The following is a 14,341-nucleotide window of genomic DNA, read 5'->3' as shown; positions in this document are numbered from 1 at the left end:
TTCTAATGACATTTTGTATGCAATGCGTTAGCCACTTTAACATGAACTAGGATCATGCATGATTACTAACTAGTTCATTATTTTGGCACGGAGTACGATGTAAGTATTTATGCTTTAGCAACTCGCATGAGTGTGAATGTTAACATGACAGCATGCTTACCATGTGGCTATGTGCTTATGTGATATTACAGCCTGAATGCCTGTGGGTGAAGGTTGGATTGTTTGAGTTGGAACAACTCGTTGAAATCCGTGTTTCAGCCTACTCGCGAGTAGCAAATTTCAAACGTTATCTAAACAAACGGATATGCATTGCTTTATTCCAAGTTAGACGATTTAGTCTATACTTTTGTGTTGCGCGCATCACATAGTAATTCTAGCTAAAATAATTGGAATAAGAACGCGTAATGTTTTCAAAACAAGATATCAGGGTTAGTAGAGGCCGATCTTTGATCGGGCAAGCGGGGGTGCTCATAGCTGACCTTCCCCAATCGTACCCAAGTTCCCGAGCCGAGGCAATTTTGGTGATGACGGACACGTGGCCTTAGGCAACGAGTCAGGGTTTCCTAAATTCCCCCAAAATAAATATTTAGGTGGCGATTCTGTATCTGGCAAAACAGTCCATGTTTGGCACTTCTTTTCTAAAAATCTGTTTTCCAAAACGATTTGCCGGATTTGGACTCTTCGGTTCAGATTAAGAACAATGACGATTTGAGAGTCCGAACTGTAGTGAGCCTAAAATGAACAGAACGGGACCCATCCTCCCGGGGCGTTCGAGGACGTCTACAGTTTCTGGCGACTCTGCTGGGGAGTTTGGACGAACTTGACTCGAACTCATGATATCTTGTTTTAACTACACTCATGTGTTTCTTTGCATTGCATGTGCATTGGTGCGCCTAGGACACCATGTTGGCCATCTGCTATTCCTGAGCAATTTACCGGAGGCTCGCTTTGAGAAGCGTGCCATAAGGCTGACCGGTTGCTGGCTCTGCCAGTATGGGAACACAAACCCCAGTTTTACCGGGGCACCTTTTTTTTTTTAACCATTCGACCTAGTGCATATTCGGAATCCATAGTGACCATTCCAAACTAAGACAGGTTGCTTACCCGATTATAGGTTGTTTGAAACCGCTACGTGGGTAGTGAAACCCTAGCTCCTGACAAAATAGGACAGGGAAACCCTACCCCAGCATAGGGGTGTTTTGGTTCTCATTTACTTGCTATGTGCTTTTAGAGTGTATCTCTATAGGGAATGTGCATATCAGTTTGCAAGTTTGAGTACCAAGCCTGAGAGCATCAGTATCAGTGTTTTGGGGAATCAGTTATATCTGCAGGTATCAGACTCAGTTTTGGGACATCGATTTTGGGGAACAGTGATCAGTAGTAGAGTACAGTTATTCAATCATGTCTCTGTCTGTTCTGTCTGGGGTGAACTACTGCTTGTTTTCCCTTTCAGTTCAGAGATTTGGGTTCAGAGACTTGGTGTTCTCCTTCGTTGAGGCAAGACAGATATCTGATCCGTCATTCACCGTTCAGTTCAACGGACTTATGATGACTCAAAGTTCAAAGGAAATTGTGGTTATGGCAGCCGCGTTAGACCAAGGGATCATCTTGCAGGATGAGACTAATGTTGATGTACCGCATCCGCCCAGGTCGCCTGCTGCACACCCGATCTGGACCCCCCAGTTGTATCAGGCTCGTGAGCCCACCACGTTTGAGTTAATGGGAATGATCGGCGACCTCTAGAGATCCGTGGCCGATCTGGCCTATGGAATGTCGGCTTCGCCACCAGCCACATCATATGCCTGGAATTTTGTACCACAGGAGCCCCCGCTACTGGGACGGATTGTGATCGAGCTCAGCCAACCAGAGGTTGCCTCCAGCTACAGCAACGGCGTGTCAACAACAACCGGGTTTCGCTCTGATGTAGTAACCCAACCCTTGATCAGGTTGAGGCTAGAGGTAAGAACAAAGTGGGAACAGATGCTGGTCCTGTTGGACAACTGTTGTGGGCAATCGAGGCTTTGAAAGCCGGGGGAATGAATAAGCAGCAAGTATTCGCAGTCATGACTAAAGTTGTGCATGATGCTTTCCCCACTCCAGCCGACGGCAATTCAAGCCAAGTGGAAAATCAGGATAGGACCCGTCATGCCAGAACAGTTCCTTCCGCTCCCAACCCTGCACTAGGAAAAGATCAGAAAGCTAAGGCAGTGCCTGTCGACCCTTTCGCTGGTGCGACTAGAAAGAACCCTCAGACTTCGAAGTACCTGCCTCGAGGGCGCAGAGTCTTTCACGCCCTCTACATGCCTTTGTCTAGGGCATTTCAAATTTTAGCTAAAAAGGGGCATCTTAAACCCCTCGAACCTCGACCTCTCCCGAAGAATCTCCCTCTTACACATGATGCTGCCTTGTACTGCGCGTACCACCAGCAAACCGGTCACGGCACCGACGGTTGTTTCCGCCTTCGCCACGAAGTGCAAGATTTGATCGACAATGAGGTCATCCTCCCACCCACCTCAGCAAAGTCTGTCACCACTGAATTGTTGGATTTCGAGGATACTACAAGCATGTGCTCAGGGGTTGGACCACCTACGGGCGGTGCTTGGTGTATTTCAGATGTGGCGTTTGGCACGCACTATGTTGAGCATTTACGAATGCAGTTTTTGTAATTTCTGGCTTAGGTGTCGAGTCAGTTCTTTGTTTTTGTTTTGAGTCTGTCTCTTTGTCCCGAGTCAGTCTTTTTACTTAAGGGTCTGTCTTGTTTATGTCGAGTCAGTCCCATTGTATAGAACGTCAAGTGATTCCAGGGTTGTTGCCTCGAACACCGTTTTGTTTTGTAATTATCCTTTTGCTTTCTTTGGAGTCTGTCTCTGCTGTAGAGCCAGTTGCAACCAGGAAATCTTGAATGAAAAAGCTGCGGCTATCATGTTCTCGTGCTTATCGCTACTTTGAGCTAGTTGTGCCAGAGCATTTGAATGAAACGGCGGAGCATCTCACTCACTCTTCTGCACCCCAAACTCATTGCATTGACCTAAGTTTTTAACTTTTTGAACACTACGGTGATGAAAAAGAAGAGGAAGGAATTCCTCGGGATTTGCAAAACTTTGATCAAATTGAGAGAAAGAGAGGCGTGATAAGCCTTTAATGAATGAAATCATGTTTGTTAACGTGAGCACTGAGAAGGACCCTGGCTTGATCCAGATTGGTTCCACACTATCTTCAGCGCGAGCGATTTGTCGCTTTCTTAAAAACTTTCAAAAACAAAATGTTTTGCGCGGTCCTGCGAAGACCTGTGTGGAATCGCTCTTGAGATTGTGCAGTTTAGGATCGCTCTCAGCCTCAACACTTGAGCCCTTGCTTTCAAATCTTGGACCTTAGTTCAGAAGGTTCAACGGTCAACTATAACATGAAGCCTGCGTGGCCAAATTTGAAGCAACCCTCGAACGAGAGGCCAAGAAAGTCAGATCAAGAAGGTCAAACCTCATCAGAAGAAGCTTGCAAAGCTAAATCAAAAGCGCCCCTCGAACTAGGGGCAAAAATGTCTGATCTGCTCGAAGAGCCAAAGATGGATCCTTCTGCAAGTCAATACAACAGCCACTCTCCTGAATACGGATGGCTTCGAGATCCTAAAACCATTTGGCATGGACTTGTTACACTTTTACCCTTTGAGAGGCTCGCTGGGCCGAAAACCCGGAAGGGCGACCCAGGCAAAAGTTAAAGCAAGAGAAAAATACAAAAAAAATGCAAAAAAAAAAAGAGAAAAGAGAGAAAGGAAAAGAAAAGAAAAAATGAAAAGAAAAGATGAAAAAGGAAAAGAAAATACAAAAGAATGGAAAAGAAAAGAAGAACAAAGCTCGCAAGGTTGAAAACCCACAAAGGGCGGCCTTGGCAAAAGTTAGATCATAAAAAAGTGAAGGTTAATACACGGGTGTACCTTAAATCGGAACTACGTAAGGCTTGATTCCCATGTTTGGGATACGTAGGCAACTTCATCCTGAAGTCCAGCCCCCAACGCTTTCATAGTGACTAAGTCCATGTAATGGTTTTAATCATCCTTGATTCCCATGTTTGGGATACGTAGGCAACTTCATCCTGAAGTCTAGCCACCAACACTTTCAAAGTGACTGTGTCCGTATATTGGTTTTGACCATCTTCGCCTTCTTTGTTTCCGAGAGTTCAGTTGCGATCATCACTAATGAGGACTGACTACAGTATGTTGCGACGTTATCCAGAAAAGGGGCAACTTTCTGTTGCCATGAGTCGCCATCCAAACCAGGGGCAACTTTCTGTTGCCGTGCTGTGCCCTTTGGAACAAGGGGCAATTTTCCATTGCCTCCGATCCGAGGTTGTGCATCTCAAGAGTAAGTTCTGCACTTGTTGAACAGTGGCCGTTTGCGAAAATGATTTTTGAGAATTTTTACTGAGTTTGACTATTTTCTCGAAAATTACTCCATCTTTTCCAAAACTGGACCATTTTCTTGGACTCCAAAAAGAAAAATTTTCAGTGCTCATAGCCCGACTTGCATGATTTTCAAATCAAAAATTGAACAAGCATGTTAATCTAACTCTCATCTTGGTCAAAATTATTTTAGTAGAAAGCCAAAAACAAAAATGGTCAAAATAATGCACTAGGGGCACAGTTGATTCAGGCTTCCTGTCTTTCCCCCATTTTCAACATACTTGCCAAGAAAGGCACTCTACATGCCAGAAGGGCACAGCTGAAGCTGTCAACAAAGTCCGGAAAGCTCTCTTAACCTCTGAGCAACGAGGTATCGAGCCAAGTACGAAGCACGAACTAGAATGGATAAAGATACTCCACTCCCTTATCAAAAACATCGACTAGACGTCACCAGAGGAAATAGCTGTGAGCTATCAGTGTTGGGTATGAACCCACAACCACTTGTTTATCCATCAACCACCCTGGGGAGGGACGAAAAATGAGAGATTGAAGAATAGAGAGATGTGTGATGAGGGAAAGAGTAAGAAAAAGGCTTTTAGAAAAAAAACAAGCCTGAGGGCCGAGTGATATGAGAACCACAAATAAGAAAGGGTGGTAAACAATACCCGAAGAAACTGGCTCCTCGTGATCTGGGAAGTCCCTCATTTTTATAACGCGTTTGTGTGTCGTGTCTTTTGTTTTGTTTGCCTTAACTCTTGCTTTGAGTCGATTCCGAGCGTGTCTCGTTGTGTTTAGGTTGTTTACCTTTTGTTTTTCGTTATTGAGTCTTTTTCACTGTGTTCAGACGTAGGCTCAATACCCGGTTGAAAACCCTTTTCCTCAAATCGTTTTGTGCTCAGAGTGCTGTGCCATTCTCCACATTTCTGTAAAACGGGTTTGGTTCTTTTGTAAAACCGCAGGGGTTTAAGCCGGGTCACTTGGAAACAGTGAACATGTGGGTTTCGGATTGCATCTGAGTGTGTTTCAGTTTCTGCCGATTCTACCTTTGTATTCCGTGTTTTCAGATTTGGACTGTTTTCGCTGTGTGCAGAATGAACTAAGAATATTGTGTTATGGGCTATGAAGTTCAGAATGAGCAGTGTTCAGAATCAGTTGTGAGCTATGTGGGCTGTATGCAGATTAAACCAAGCACTGTGTTACGAGCCGAGTATTCAAAATGCGCAGTGGTTCGTTTGAGTTGTTTTCTTGTTGGCCAATCCATTATCTGGTTATTACAATACAAGTGTTTGATCTTTCAGACAGGAGATCAATCTCATTTACATTGAGGTGTAATATGATGCAATGCGATGCAGTGTATGAAATGTATCAATGTAACACTTTTTCAGATAAAAAGTTTGTGTTATTTCATCATCTTTTCAAGTAAAAAGTTTTGGAGAAAACAAAAACCTGCCTGTGGCAGTACAAGGTACTCTAGCTACCAGCAAAAAGAAAAGAAAAATAAGAAGAAGAAAAACAGCAAAAATCTGGATCAATGTCAAATGGTCTCAGGCCTAGAGGTCCGTCCTCTTCCTCTTCCTGGACAAAGGTCCAGGAGCATCATCATCAGCACCGTCATCTGAGCCCGAGTCAGTGCCATCTCCGGTCTCCTCCTCAGATGACTCGACCTCCGCCTCCGCCTCCGCCTCGGACTCGTCATCATCTGGAACTGGCGCCCGAGAGCTACTCCTAACATGAGTGCGCCCCGCCTTCGTGCGGGGGTATACTCTTCCATCTCCTCCTCCTCGGGTAGGAACTGAAGGTCAGGCTGGAGCACCTACTGCAGCGGGAATCAGAAATGAAGGCTGACAAGTACAAATTGCAGACGCATCAGTATGCTACGCAAAACAGAGTATCAGTACAGAATGTGGTGTATGAGCATAGAGTATGAATGCTACGAGCAATATGACGGTATAGAATGCAGTGACTGAGTGTAGTGTATGAATGTCGTGAGTAATGCTGTGAACAGTCTGTGGGCTACAGTGTATCAGATGCCGTGAGGGCAGTGTATTGAGTGTTGTGTTAACAGGGCAATGCATCAGATTATGTAAAACAGTTTATGTATGGTTTGAGATCGTGGTCAGAAAAGCATACCGGAATACTGTACATGGCCAAAAGATCGAGGCTCTACTGGAACATCCCCATCACCGAAGCAGTCAACTCCAAGGACTGGCGAGTGTACTCAGAGGAAGCCTGCAAAAGTGCTAGAAGTATCAATATTCTGCAGAATATCAAACGAAATGAAATGAAACAACGGTGCAAAATGCAAAATGCAGTAGTACATACCGGAGACAAGTCGTAGAAACCGACTAACTCATGATCTGCCGGAGGAGGAGCGATGGGGATCTGGTAAGTCGCCCTACCCCGCCCTCTGCATGTCATCGTCGCGGGCAGTGCTGGCCAACTAGCCCCCCGTCCTCTCCCAGCTCCACTCCGGCCACGGACTCGAGCCATCCTCGATGTCCTAACCCTTGCTCGAGCCGCTGGCGCCGCCGACCTCTCTCTCTCAACTCGACGGCCACTGCTCAAAGGCCGCATGATATACATATGGACGTACTCTGTGTAGTCACCTATGCCTCTATAATGTATCGAATCCCAACCGATCGTATATTCAGCCATCTGCTCGGAAGTGAAACTCTCGGTGTCCCTCATATGCTTAGGGGGCAGAGCTGGAACTATCTACTCTGACAAACCCAGGGTCTGGCGCAAGAAGCGCTCACCTAGGTACCAGGCCCGACAGACAGGGCCCTCTAATAGAAGCCTGAAGCGGGTAGTCTCCTCCGCACCGGCAAATCGCTCCCGAATCCCAGCTGGCAATGGAGCCCAAGGCTGCCAGGTGATCTGTAAATGATATGCAGTCAGTTATCTACTGTTATTGAAAATACAGTGCAAAGCGAAACTGAAATAAACTCTAAAAGTTGAACATACCTCTGCGGGGGGGATGGTGTCGAAATAACGGCGGAAGAATATGAACGTCTCCCGTGGTCTCCACACACACCTCACATCGAAGCGTCCGGAGAATGGAACGACAAGAGAGGTCTCCTCGTCAAGCACTAGCGCGAGCCTCGAAAAGTAGGCGTAGACCCACAACTGCAGAGTAAGTATCAGTATGCTTATCAGATAAAGCGAAATGCAGAATAAAGCAGAAATCACAGAGCCGTGTATTGTGCAGTGTGTTGTGCAGAGTGTACAGTGTGTGCAGTATACAGTTAGTGAAAAGCAGGGTATATGTGTGCCATGTGTGCGGTATACAGTTAGTGTGAAGCAGATCACAGTGTGTGTAGTGTACAGAGTACAGGTAATGGAAAGCAGAAATGAAAAACAGAAGAAGCAAATGTACCTCCCAAGCTCGCCAGTAGCCCTCGAGCAACTGTCCGCTGCCACGGGAAGCTGAGCTCATGTATCCATACAGCATGGCCAAACCGGCGCCACCACAGTCGTAGCGCAAGATCCGTGTGATGTCCACAAGCGCAGTCAACAAACAGAGGGGCACGGTATTCGCTCGGTCGGCGAAAATGGTCGTCCCCAGCAGAAACATGAGGAAGCCGCGGGCGTACTGCTCTACCTCCTCCTGAGCCATCGGTGCCTCCTCGGCCAAGGCCGGCTGAACCCTGAAGTGGCTCTCGAGCCATGAATATCTAACGAATCCTGGGCGCGCAAGAGGCGGCATCTCACCCAGCAAGTAAATCTGAGCAGCCTCCCACTCATCCATGTCTGTGTTGAAGGGGATCGGATCACCCCCTACTCCGATGCCGGTGAGCATCGAGAAGTCATAGGGAGTCATCGTCATGTCTCCCGCGACCGAGAAGTGGAATGAGTCGGTGGTGTCCCACCACCTCTACACCAGAGCGGCGAGAAAAGGCCTGCTCGCAGTAAGTCGGGAAAGTCCTCTGCAGAAGGTGCCGAAGCCGGCTTGGTCTACGATGTGGCGGACCACATCTGGCAACTCCATAAACCAATCTCTGGCGGCAACGTTCCCATACCCCGGAAGGCATGGGAATCTCCCTGTATTCGAAAGCAAACAGTTGCGAAGCCATATAAAATGTACAGTTTTGAAAAGCATTCAGAATTGGTGACAATACGGCGTGTGTGCACGTTCTCAAGTTCAAACAAACATCGGGTGCCTGTGTGCTTGCAGTAAACTACAACATGTGACGTGTCAGTGTGTTTGAGTGGTTCAGGGCAAATACAGTATGTGTGCGCGTGTTCCAATTCAAACAGATATCAAGTGCAAGTGTGCTCACAGTCAATTATAGCATACAGTGTATCGGTGTGTGATAGATGTGACGCCGGCTCGCGCAGGAGAAGAACAAAATCAACTATGCCAGTTAAGTGTTCTACATTGTGGAAAATGAAATGAGGAAGAATATACCTCGGAAGCGCCGTATGATAGATGTGACGCCGGCTCGCGCAGGAGAAGCTCTGGTGGCCCCGTCCTGTCAAAACTCCGGAACTGGCGAAGTCCGTCAGGAGGCAGTATGTGAATCGCCGGCCGGTAGGTCGCCGGGTCGAACGGGTGGACGCTCAAAGGCAAGAGCTCGGCCTCAGGATCCATCTCATGCTCCAGGGGAGTCCCGCCCTGTGGCAGATCGTCTGCCATCTCAGAGAGAGTGTGAAAATGGCCGGAAATGTGGAAACCGGGCTAGAATGCCAAAAGTCAACGGAAAGTCAACCCCGAGAGGGCGGAAAATTGCCGGAAAAGCCGGAATATGAAAAAGGCACGAAGATCAAGAGGAACTAGGGAAAAACAAACCCCAAGTGGCGGAAGTCAAGAAAAAGACACCGAAGCGAAGTTTCGTTCGGTTCAAAACGTCCGAAACGGCGAGGTATTCGTGAATCGAACGACGAAAAAGTGTTAAAAACACAAGAAAATGAAGAAATGAAGGAAGGAAAATTATCTAGAGAGAGAGGGAGGGAGTTTTCGACCAAGAACAAGTGAAGAAAATAGGGCTAGAGGCCCTATTTTAAAAGACCCGAGGCCAAAAGACCAAACTGCCCCGATTAAGGCATGTTTGGCCGGTCGGCCACACTGTTGGCCGGTCGGCCACACTGCTGGCCGGTCGGCCACACTGTTGGCCGGTCGGCCAAATATTAGGCCGGTAGAATTTTTTGATGGCCGGCGGACAGCCAGTGAGCTCCCCTGATGGCCGGTGTGCCTCCTAAAACCTTGTTTGGGTCAAAGGTGTGGCCTTCATTGCTCAAGACAGTGCAAAAAAGTGCATTTCCGAAGCTCAGCCGATCTCCGTTTCGACCACGGAGCGTGTCTTCTGTGCGTGGCACTTGAATACGGGTGCGGTGTATCCTTTTTGTGTCCTTTTGTCTCTTTCAAGATTCGAAAGTTGCCCCCACATGCATTGTCTTGCACTCGCATACCTTACTTGCATTGTTTTGCATTTTAAATCTCCTTGGTCTGGCAAGACCTTAAACACGTACGGTCTGGCAAGACCTTAAACCGCTCGGCCTGGCGAGACCTTAAACCCGCTTGGTCTGGCGAAACCTTAAACACGTACGGTTTGGCGATACCTTAAACCCGCTCGGTCTGGCGAGACCTTAAACCCACCTAGTCTGTCGAGACCTTAAACACGTACGGTCTGGCGAGACCTTAAACCCGCTCGGTCTGACGAGACCTTAAACACGCTCGGTCTAGGAGACCTTAAATCCTCTAAAGATGCAAGACCTTTGGTTTTTGCATGCATACATACGTCGTAACAAGCACAACTTGCATTGATGTGTACTGCTCACTTGCATTATCATGCATCTCAAGCGACACACGTTGTCGCACAATCGAGTCCACATGCATTATCATGCATCTCAAGCAACACGCGTTGTCGCGCATTCGAGTCCACATGCATTACCATGCATTTCAAGCGACGCGCATCGTCGCATATTCGAGTTCACATGCATTTCAAAAGCCACGCGTTGTCACTCATTCCAACATCATTTGCATTGTCACGCATCTCAAAAGCCGCACATTGTCGCGCGTTTCAAAATCATGCATCATCATGCATTTGCATCTCAAAAAAAAGAAGGAAAACAACAAAAACAACATGCATCATTTGCATTTCAAAAAAAAAAAAAAAACATGCATTATCATGCATTTTCCCTTCATGCATTATCGTGCATTCAAAAAACAAAACAAAAAACAAACATGCATATTTCATGCATTTCACTGTAAATAGTGCATATGTCAGCCATTTCATTATATATAATGCATATGTCATGCATTTCATTGTAAATAGTGCATATGTCATGCATTATTGTAAATAGTGCATATGTCATGCATTTCATTATATATAATGCATATGTCATGCATTTCACTGTAAATATTGCATATGTCATGCATTTTACGGTAAATATTCCATCCATTGCATATTTGTAAATATTGCATTGTAGCTTACATGCATTCACTGCATCACCCCCATCTATGGCTTGCGCCTTTCCATGTTGAGCTTGGTCTGGTATGTACCCTTACTTTTCACGTCGAAGCACAGTTCTGCATGTGTACGCGCCCATTCCACTGCTGGTATTGTGGTTTGAGGGTTGCGGCACCTTTTTTGTGTTAGACGTGGCTTGTTTGTGTCCATGCTTTTCCTAGGCAAGATACGGTTTGGGCTGCAGGCCTTATCCATTGTAAATATTCCATTCCATTGCATATTTGTATATGTTACATTGTAGCTTGCATGCATTTGCCGCATCACATCCAGCTATGGCTTGCGCCTTTCCATGTTGAGCTTGGTCTGGTATGTGCTCATACTTTTCACGTCGAAGCACGGATCTAAGACTTTTGTGTACGCGCCTATTCCACTGCTGGTATTGTGGTTTGAGGGTTGCGGCACCGTTTCTGTGTTAGACGCGGTTTGCATGTGTACAAGCCTTTCCTAGGCAAGATATGTTTCGGTCGCGCACCATATCCACTGTATATACTGCATTGTAATGTAGTTCGATTGCATCTAGCATTAGGATCATAATCTTTTCTGAACAGAGCATGCCTCACTTATGTCATTCCACCTAATTACTTGTTCCTGTGTCTGTCTACATCACTCATAGTTCTGCATGTGTACGCGCCTATTCCACTGCTGGTATTGTGGTTTGAGGGTTACGACACCTTTTCTATGGTAGACGGACTTTGCATCTCCATCAATCTATTTGACATTTGTGTGGTTTTGAACTGCTCATGATTGGATCATGATTCAATTGCATTGCATATCGTTTGCATTGTTTATACATAGTTTTGTATGTTTTGCATATTATTTGCATTGTTTTTACATTTGTTTTGTAATTTTGCATATCATTAGCATTACATTAGATTCAATTGCATATCATCGCACTGTTAGTGCACCCCTTGGTCTAAGGAGACCTTAAATCCTACATTCGCGTTGTTGCGCAGCTTTTGATTGCATTGTTATGCATGTTGCTAACGATATTGCACCTGTTGAGTTTTCTTTCTCTTTCAGGCACGATATTGTATGTACAGTTCATTTGAAGCTGATGCAACCAGACGAGCCGCACAGGTATTGTATCCTCCGAGTGAGACATATCGAGAATTGCATAATTCTCTTGCATCCTCTCTGCATTGTAGTGTAGTTTGGTTTGTGCTAGCTTAAAACTGTTGCATTGTCTGTGCTTCGTTACAGCTTTCTTTGTATGATCATAAGTTATGTTCAGCTTCTTGCATTGTCAGTTGCAATTCGCCCCTGCCTTCGCGCGCATATCTCTATTGTCTTGCATGCTTGTCTAAGCCTTCGACCTTGTCAAAAATGGGTCGTCTCTGGGCTTTGACATTCACTCCCATCATTGTTATGACTTTCGAGTTCTGTCAAAGAGGGGCAACTGTAGACACCCCATTTTTGACCGTCCTCAAGACTTGGACGACACCGTTTGAACACTCGGTGATCATCCATGTTTGTGTTCGTCTTGAGTTCCCGGAGGTCTCGGCCACGCGCCCTGCCTCAGGATCTCTTAACTCGACTGTTTTGTGTTTGGTTCTGCACCAAACACTTGTGTTTTGCCTTTGAGGGGCAGAGAATGATTTGTTGGCCATTCCCACACATCACCGGCCATGGCTTGAGGCCACCGGCTAGGTTTTGTTTCCATCGGCCAAATATTTGGCCGGTCGGCACTCTAGATGGTCGATCGGCCATCTATTTTGGTCAAATTACATTTTTGGCTGGCCGACCACTGTGCATCTGCTTTTGGCAGATATTTTTTGCCAGCTGTGATAGCTGGCACCCACTTTGCTCCCCTTCATACACGTGTATGGAGGGATCTCCCTCTTGACTAGCTTACTTGAGAAGCTTTGCAAGAGTGAGCTCTATAAGAGGGAGCCTCTTCTCCCTCTATTAAGGTTACAAAAAAAATACAGAGGGAGCTCTGAGTTAGGGTTAGTTCATAGTTGTAGCTATTCTATCTCTATATCTCTCTCTTTAGTGCATAAGTGTGTGTTTTAGTCTTACTATTGCACACAAACACATAGAGTTACACCTTCTCTTTGTTTCTAAGGGGCCAGAGAGCTGTTCTTGGTGTTCTTGAGTGGATTCAAGCTTGAAGAACCAACTGGAACATTGTTTGTGAGAGGGTCATCAAGGGTAAGAACTTCACCCTTTATTCCCCATTTTTGCATAGATTTTTTGCCTATCTTGCAACTATTTTTCGACTTTATATATAACTAATAAAAGTCTTGTTTTTACTTGCTTAAAATAATTGTTTAAGGGTGTTTTGTTGTTTGGGGTTGTTTGACCCCTCTTAGGGCTTGTTTGGCCCCATTTTTGTACTATTTTGGTGAGCTCCGGGACCACCTTGTTTGGGCCTCCTCACCACTAAAATCTTGAGGCATTTCAGTGGTGAGGATGGTGGTTTAAGGTCCTAAGAAGGAGAGGGCCACCCACTCTCCTTGTTGTCTTCAAAATGTGCCGTTTAAGCCTCATGTGTGAGCACCGTTTTTGAACTCATGTTGGCCATGTTTCAGTAGGTATTTGGTAGTATTTTTCCATGCTTTACCTTTGTTTTACTTGGTTTAGACACACCATGCTTGCCTTGCATACATGTCTTGTAATGCCATGATTTGCCTTAACATGTATATAGCGTTTAGACTACCATGCTCATGTGTTTTGGCCTAGCTTTGTGAAGCTTTTATGCTTGATTTAGTGTGCTTGAGGTCTGTTTTTGGTCATTTGGGTCATCCATGATTCGCTTTGTATAGCTACCATGTAATCCCTCTTGTAGGCCTTAAGTATCAGACCCTCTAACATGCTATTCTTGCATCATTTCAGTGGCTTAGAACCACTTATAGCATCATTTCAGTCCTCATGGCATGCTTGTATGCTTGCATTTGATGTCCCTTTAATGCTTTATAAGGTTGTCATCTTATGCTCAATGTTTGGCCTTATTTTGTATGCTTGCATGTTTAAACTATTTAGACACCATCTAGGTGTGTCTTTGGTCATGTTTAGACCTGCATTGGGGCTATTTGGAGTCCCCTTGGCCCTTTGAGGCTTGGTTGGCGTGGCCATGGTTTGAGCCCTTTGGTTGGCCTCAAGCTTTGGGCTTGTTAGCATGCTTTGATTGCTTGGTTTAGGTTGGTTTGGCACCATCCTCATGTGATTTTTAGAGCTTATATTGCTTGCCATATGCCTATGCTTAGCCTCTTTTAAGTGTGCTTAGAAGTTGCTCTTTGATGCCTAAGTGATGGACCATGTTTGCATGCATGCTTGTATGTGCATTTGGCCTCCATTTCCTTAGCATTGGCCACTGTTTTGGGCCTAGTTGAGGGCTTCCCAAATTGGTTTAAGTCCACCCTTTATGTGTTGGTGCATGCTTACCATGTGTGTTGTTGCATACTTGTGTGTTGTTGTATGTTTAGGTTGTTTAACATGTTGCTACATGTTTACCCCATGTGTTGTTGCCTGATTG

Source organism: Camellia sinensis, chromosome 1 (assembly GCF_055761805.1).
Source record: "Camellia sinensis isolate YWXY chromosome 1, ASM5576180v1, whole genome shotgun sequence".
NCBI lineage: Eukaryota > Viridiplantae > Streptophyta > Magnoliopsida > Ericales > Theaceae > Camellia > Camellia sinensis.
Note: the sequence above shows the minus strand (reverse complement) of the source record.